Raw genomic sequence first — 7,332 nt, 5'->3', positions numbered from 1 at the left:
AGGAAGGATGGGACGGGATGAGAGGAAACGACCTGTGCTTATCTTATAATGTGTTTGTCTTTGTCAAAATGGAAAGGAATAAATGGGAGAAGCTTCGTCACAAGTCAGGAGGTCTTGGTCTTCGGGTGCCTTCAATTTGCAATGTTCAGCTCTGTGAAAACACACGTTTGTGTTCTGGTCCAAACTCTTTCCAAAACAAGTCGTTGAGGAAATCACATCTTAGTCTTCGTCTGAATCCAATTTTCCGATTACCTAACACTTGGAACACTTGAACAATCTATGATATACGGACACACTTTCTAATACAGATACGTGCATGTTTTCACACAAATCCGTTACAAGTTGCACGTACCATTTTGCCCTCTCTCACACAAACACACACAGCTCCCCTGACACAATATCACACTTTCAGCTGAGGATTGTTTTGCTCTCATTTCAACTCTTCCTCTCCATCACTGTGACAAAGGTCAGTCCCCAAACACAATGGATGCCAGCAGCTGGTGGCCTGACTCACTGCCAAACCATCTGACCCTGCAGCTTATTGGGTGATTTAACATTAGAGACGTCTAAGTAAAAACATCATCTGAGTCACTGCTTCTGTCTTAGTCATAACAACTAGCGCTCAAACTCTGAAAAAGAAGTGAAAGACATCACTCACCATTGCACTCTTTAAGCTGCATTTACGGTACAACACACCATTCATACATCTGATCAGTGACGCAGTAGTTTAACAGCGTGACATGCTGCCGCTACTTTGCGGTACGTTTCAAACTTCGAGCCCTGCGTTCCTGTTAGTGAGCCTTAAAAACAGGCGAGACTTGTTTGTGAGTTTGAAGACAGGAAGTTCATTTCACATCATGTGCTGTACCCAAAGCTAATATCTGGTCTCCCTGTGATCTTTAACCAGGCGATGTCTAACTGAATTATCTATGGTGATACAATTTCTTAGTGCACCTACCCAAAGCTATTTTTGTGGGAGAGTGGGCCTTTTTTTTTATTATCCCAGCATCAGTGCTGAACTTTTTGTAGCACAATAACAGGTTTAATAGTTTGCTCATAAGCTGGGACATGTTGACTAAATTTGGATTAGGACCTGGTATAATTAACTGGTAGAATCAGATGTAACTGGTATGCTTGAGGCACAACTGTTTTTCTTTGTTGTCCTCGGTTGTAGCTTGTGCTGAAGCTGTATTGAATTTAGGAGAGAGAGTCTGTTTTTGTGGATTATGGTTTGTTACACTCTCTTTGTTTTGTGTGTATGGTTGTAGTGTGTGTGTTTTTTTAAAGGAGGGAGCAGTGTTTTAGACAGCCTTTTGAATGTCATGTCGTATTAGAACATCTGTTCTGTTCTGTTGTCCTGTCAAAATATCAATAAAAGATAAATAAAATAAAATGCTCATAAGTCATTATTCATAACCTTCATAACTTAATTGGATGGCCAGAGATCTATGCATTTGTCCCCAGCTAAACTAGCACAACCAGTACAACAACTCTGTACTGTCTCTTTTTTTAAAAAAAACAACAGTGACCCTGAGAAGACAGGCAGCCTGAGGGACATATGAAAGAGCCAATTGTCAAGTTGAACTAATTAAGAGGCCACGACTGAGAGTTGTGGGGTCAACGGGGCCAAACTGCAACCTGGTCATGAAGTGAGTTAGATATGAATGAGTTATTGTTGTCTTCCTAACTGTCTCATTTTGGGGCAGCTTATAATTGAGTTACACGCCAATACAAGAAGCATCACTACATGAACTTTTCACAGGAAGCATGTTGGCGCACCTCCCTATCATTACTTCTCTTTCACAGTTTATTGAAAGCTGCTGCACATCACACTGCGGTGTGATTAGATGCAGTCAGTATTTCGTGAAACAAACTCGGATGTGTGCTGTGTTTGTGGCATACGAGTGTGAAGACTTTTTCTTTCATTGCAACAGGACCATGGAACTTTATGCACAATATTTCCACTTGTTACACAGAAGCTGATTGTTAGCTATATTTAGCAGTTTGTACCCATAAAGAGGCAAAAAGACCTTTGGCTTTTAACTCTGGTTTATGTATGCTGCCGTTCTGAATGTTAGATGCAAGCTGTCTGATACCACAGGGCAGCGGACATTTAATACGTGTGAGATCATTAATACAGAGCATCCACAGCTGCCTATAATTTTATTATTTTATGGGTAAATTAATGAGACCTGTTGGGACTCAAACATACTGGGCAGTTGACTTAAACTCAGAGCTAAACTTGCCTCAAAGCTACAAGGCACTGCAGACTGAAAAGTTGATTCTCAGTTGGGTCTGTAGCACCAGCAACCTTTTCATGGGAAATTATTTGGTTTTAATAAAAAATTGTGCTGTGCTGTCTCAGTGTCAAATGTACTGTTTCTGGTCTTGACTTCTCCATTCTTAATTCTTGATTTTTTATTTTATTTTCATGCATAGAGCTTTTATTTCCAACAGCAAAACCCCATGCCGCAAAATATTATTTGTCTGTGTCTTCCAAAATTGTTGGAAATCACTGTTGAAAAACTATGTTTTACTAAGTGACAAGTCTATGGTTAAGAAGAGGATAAGTTTAGACACAAAACCGTCTAAGATTCTGCAAACATCGTGGTTTGGACTGGACTTTGTTATGGGTTGGCGACCTTCATTGTGATGGTCACAATAATAAAGACTTGGGTTAGGGTTAGGGAATTCTTGTGGCTATGGTTTCAAAAAACACTGACTTATGTTCAAAACAGAAAATGACCAGCAGTCTGCTGTATTAACGTCTAATGTTTTGTTGAGCTATCCAGCTACCCCAAACTACTCCCTCTTCCTTCTTTACTAACATCATAATTACTTAGGGTGCTAGAGCATTTAATGTAAACATATGTCATTTTCTTGCATTCAAAAATATCTGATTTTGCAAAATAATAATTACTTCTATATTAACTTCCACATAACATTATAGCCAGTACTGCGCTCATAGATAGATTTCCTTCCGCTTATCTGGAGTTGTGTAATGTGTGATAAGTCAAAATACGAGTTTGCTTCATCTCTGAAACATCTTATGAAAACTACCATGTTGTTTCTGTAGTATTCCTGGTGTCCCTGCTCTCTCTCTCGCTCTCTCTCTCTCTCTCTCTCTCTCTCTCTCTCTCTCTCACACTGTTTCTCTTTCTGCTACAGGGATGAATCATTCTCATGAGCGGAGCTGGAGTGCCACTTCACTCTGAAAACAAGCAAACTCTTCCCTCCCTCTTCCCCGCGCTAATGTTTACAGAAGAGCTGTTTGCGGCTCAGATTCAGGTCACACATCATTGCTGTTATATGAAAGCATGTCCCTATTGTGCTGATATAAAAATCATGAAGTCCAACAGAAGGATTGCTCATGTAAGAGCTGAGGCCATCTTATGAAACACTTTCAAATCAAGTTGGATAAACCCAGAAACAATTGGCAGTCTGTCTGGAAATAAGGCAGATTTTTTTTTTGGTTTTATTCCTGACAACTTGACATCTCAGAGCTACAATTTCACTCCCAGACATGGATGTTATGTAACTATTAGAAATTAATCACCTCTCAAACATTTCTTATAGCCAAACTGCACTATTTCTTGACCCACTGACTGTCTCAAAATTCTTCCAGTATCAGTTCAGAGGATTACACAAATCATCGTCCATCATTTTCCTGCTTGTGTGACAGTCAGCAAAGTCTCTAAACTGTTTGGATCAGAAATTACCTAACTAAACACACAGATGACCCCTCCCATAACAATCCGTCTGCCCCAAAACACATTTGTCATGCTGGGATGAGGAGGCGGGAATAAGTGGACAACATGAAAACACAGACGGACAGGAATGTTTGCCCTGACTCGTTAGTGACGCACTATTTGTTGTTGTGCCACGCTGCAGTGCACTTATTGTTGAGGAGGGACCCTTCACACTTGTTGGGGGAGTAGGGGGGGGAAGGGACAGAGGGAGGAGTTTTGTTGCGAGAATGAAAAGTCGAGGGTGTTCTCCTTTAGTTTCCTCCATTCCCTGAAAGCCCCCCTCCCTTCCTTGGACTGTCTCTCTCACTCTCCCCACAACGCTCTTGTTGTTCCTAATGTCTTTCCTGTACATGTTCCCACACCGTGTAGGACATCTCTCGGATACACACACTAGGAAAACACACCCTGCTCCCTGCGCATACAGACCTACGTACTGTTGCAGTCTGGCCAGATACTGAATGTTCAGTAAGTTTAAAAGATGGTACAGCATGTTCAGACATTAGTACACTCATTTAAAATATTATGTTCATGCTTTTCTGTTCAGTTTGTGCAATAAAAATAAAACTTTTCAAAAGGACATTTTGTACCAGAAGAAGAAGTGCTCTGGGGTTTGTTATAACTTTGCTGGAAAGGTTTTCCAGACGGTCCTCCTTTCACAACTCCTATAATTTTCCATTTTGTTACCTTGTTGGCTTTTTATCTCCTCTCATCCATTTACTTTGGCTGGCATTTTCATACTACTGAAAATGCTGGCTACGTGGTGTTAAGAGTTTTACTGCTTTGGGCACAGTATTTGCTTGTTTTGGGTTCAAATAACCCTTTTTTAATGTGTTCTGACTGAGAACTTGTCCCACATTTGACCAGAAACAAATGTGAACATGTTTGCTATAAGAGGCATTTCCTGAACTTCCAATGGCACTTTGCCCAGACCGCCCGGTAAATACTGACTCAGAGCTGTAGAGCTCTGTGTGAAGATACAAATGTGATCAATGAGACTAAAAAAGATTTCAGAATGATAGAGATGATTTTAGTAGGTTAATATCTTTCAACAGCGCATGTTATGTAAGCTTCTGGCAAAGCATATCGTGTTAGATAAGCCTGCAAAATAGCTTGCGCAAGGCCAAAGTTTGGAATTAACCGTGTACACCACAGAGCAGGAGGGAACACAGCACTTGTTTCCTGTTTGTGTCGCATTCATACCCCTCCCCTCCATTTCCTTCCCTTGGGTTCGATTGTGCACCTGCACCTAAAGGCCACCATAAACACTTTCAGCTGCTCTGCGCTCGACTGGGTGCTGAATTCATCAGCAGCACAACAACACATGTGAAGAAACAATACAGCTCCTGGGTGAAAACAAGTTTGTTTTTCTACTGATCCTTGACAGTATGAATAGAAAGTCCAGGATGCCCGCAGATTCCTTTGCATTCCTCTCGTTGTCGGTTGTTTACATTTGGTCACTGCGATGAATATAGATGTTATATCCATTGTATTATGCACAGGAATGAAAGGAATGTGACCAGCTGCCTAACTCTTTGTCAGTATAAGGATTCTGGGTCAGATTCAAGGATGAAAAAAAAATACACTGCAGTGACTGGACATGGTTATTTAAAAATGTGTATAAAGTGCAAATCTGTGAACATTCATGTTTTATTTTGAAAATGAAAATATTTTAAATAATATGGCCATGACTTCAAACTGACTGATATCCCAATATATCCACTGCATGAATATATCTATTATACAAAGTGTTGCAATAAATTATTCAGTTGTGGACTTCTTTGTCCACCAACAACAATGAGAGAATGACAGTTGTTTTGTTGAGAAATGAAAGGAGCAGGTGTATGCAAAGAATACTGCTACCCAATCGATTATGTGAACTAACACACATGAAATCATGAGGTCAGAGAAAAATACTGCAAGAATAACACCTTTTTGGGGAAAATAATGAGATTATGAATGCGTTTAAATTGATTATTCAAACTGATATGTAATATTCATTAGCATCCAGCAGAAACAGAGCAACATTAGCGTTCACGTTTCTAGCCACCTGGTGAATGTTAGTCCAATGAAGAAAAGAGAAAATATCATGCTGTGAACTTGGTCATTTTAATACGGACTTCCCAGCCACAGAGGTTGCCACTTGCTTTTAGCCACCAACTCCTAAGAAAAATATATCTGGCTCTTTATCTGCAAAATGCTTCCCTTTGTTTACCAGCTGGTTGCTAAATTTGGCTGCCTACTGTTTGGTGCTTGGCAGTTGGTCTTTTAGAGTTTGTTTTTGCTGAAAACAGCTGATCTCTGCATTTGGAAACAACACTGATGAAAATGGACAGAGGGAACCAAAACAATGAGCTGAAAGATGCTAAAATGCTTTCTGGAGCTGAAGGGGAACTGCAGAGTTGGTAAAAAATGATCGTCGCGCTTCGTCACTACAAGCAACGTAGTTGTGTGGTTAATAAAAAAATATTGTTTATAGCAGCTTTAAAGTTTATAGGTAAGAGCCTCACGCACCACATGCTAATTACTGAAAGAAAGAAAACATGGCTTTCTGCTCGTTGCATTGGGCCTTGTTGTTTCTTTCAACAGGATTTGTAGGCAGGATGTCTACTGATTATATTGTTTACACCACAAGTGCAAAACTTTAGTAATTGTAAAAAAAAGGAAAAACAAGTTTTGCTGCATTTTGGATTGTATGATAAAAATCAGTGATTGATTGACCATAGAAAAAAGCAAGTCAGTTTTCTTTAAAAACATCAGTAAAATTCCTTCGAAAGAATCCAATTTGGTTTGGACGTGTAGCTGAACACACATATGCGCGTGCACGCACGCACGCACACACATACACACACGTACATTCCCTCCCACTAAATCCAGTGCCACATCTGCAGACAGTGTAGGAGTGGTTTACAGTAAAACCACCGGAGCTACAGTGAAATTACAGAAGTAAATCAAAACACTCACTGACTGCGCTCGCTCCCAGATGTATCTTTACTTTTGTTTTTAGTAAGAACGTGGGCAGCTTACATCCCACCTCAGACATCCATTGGGTTTAACGCTTTATTGGGAGGATTGAGAAGCAATAGAGTAGAGTAGGCACTTCATACGGATATAGAGCTGAAAGAAGAGCCTACGCTGTCTCTTTAAAAGTTACATGAAGATGTGTTTCACTGATATTTACTTTGCATGGTAGATCAGCTTTAATTAGACAGTAAATAAGGTAATGAGAGGAGGGTTAATTAAGACCAAGAGAGGCAGGGAGACAGAATGAGTGATGTTAACTGGTGTGTGAACTCTGTGAATCAGAACTTTACATTACAAGTAAACAATACGTCTAAGTATATGCATAGGATAATCTTTAAAAACCAAAGCGACTTTCTCAGTCATTACAAAATTCTGAAGTGACATTGTCTAAAATGAGTGCTATGAACAGGTTGTTTGTGTTTTCTGTGTTCTATATTTTCTTTACAGAAGAAACCAAGAAAACTGGTTTCACTGCAGTTTACTTTGGGGGTTTCTGTGCTGTGATTTACACATTTTATATGTATGTGTTGGAAATAAGTTTGTAGTTTTTGGCAGAACATTT

This window comes from Larimichthys crocea, chromosome IV (assembly GCF_000972845.2).
Source record: "Larimichthys crocea isolate SSNF chromosome IV, L_crocea_2.0, whole genome shotgun sequence".
In the NCBI taxonomy this organism is placed as follows: Eukaryota; Metazoa; Chordata; class Actinopteri; family Sciaenidae; genus Larimichthys; species Larimichthys crocea.
The sequence above is the reverse complement of the archived record's forward strand: the minus strand, read 5'-3'. Positions refer to the sequence as shown.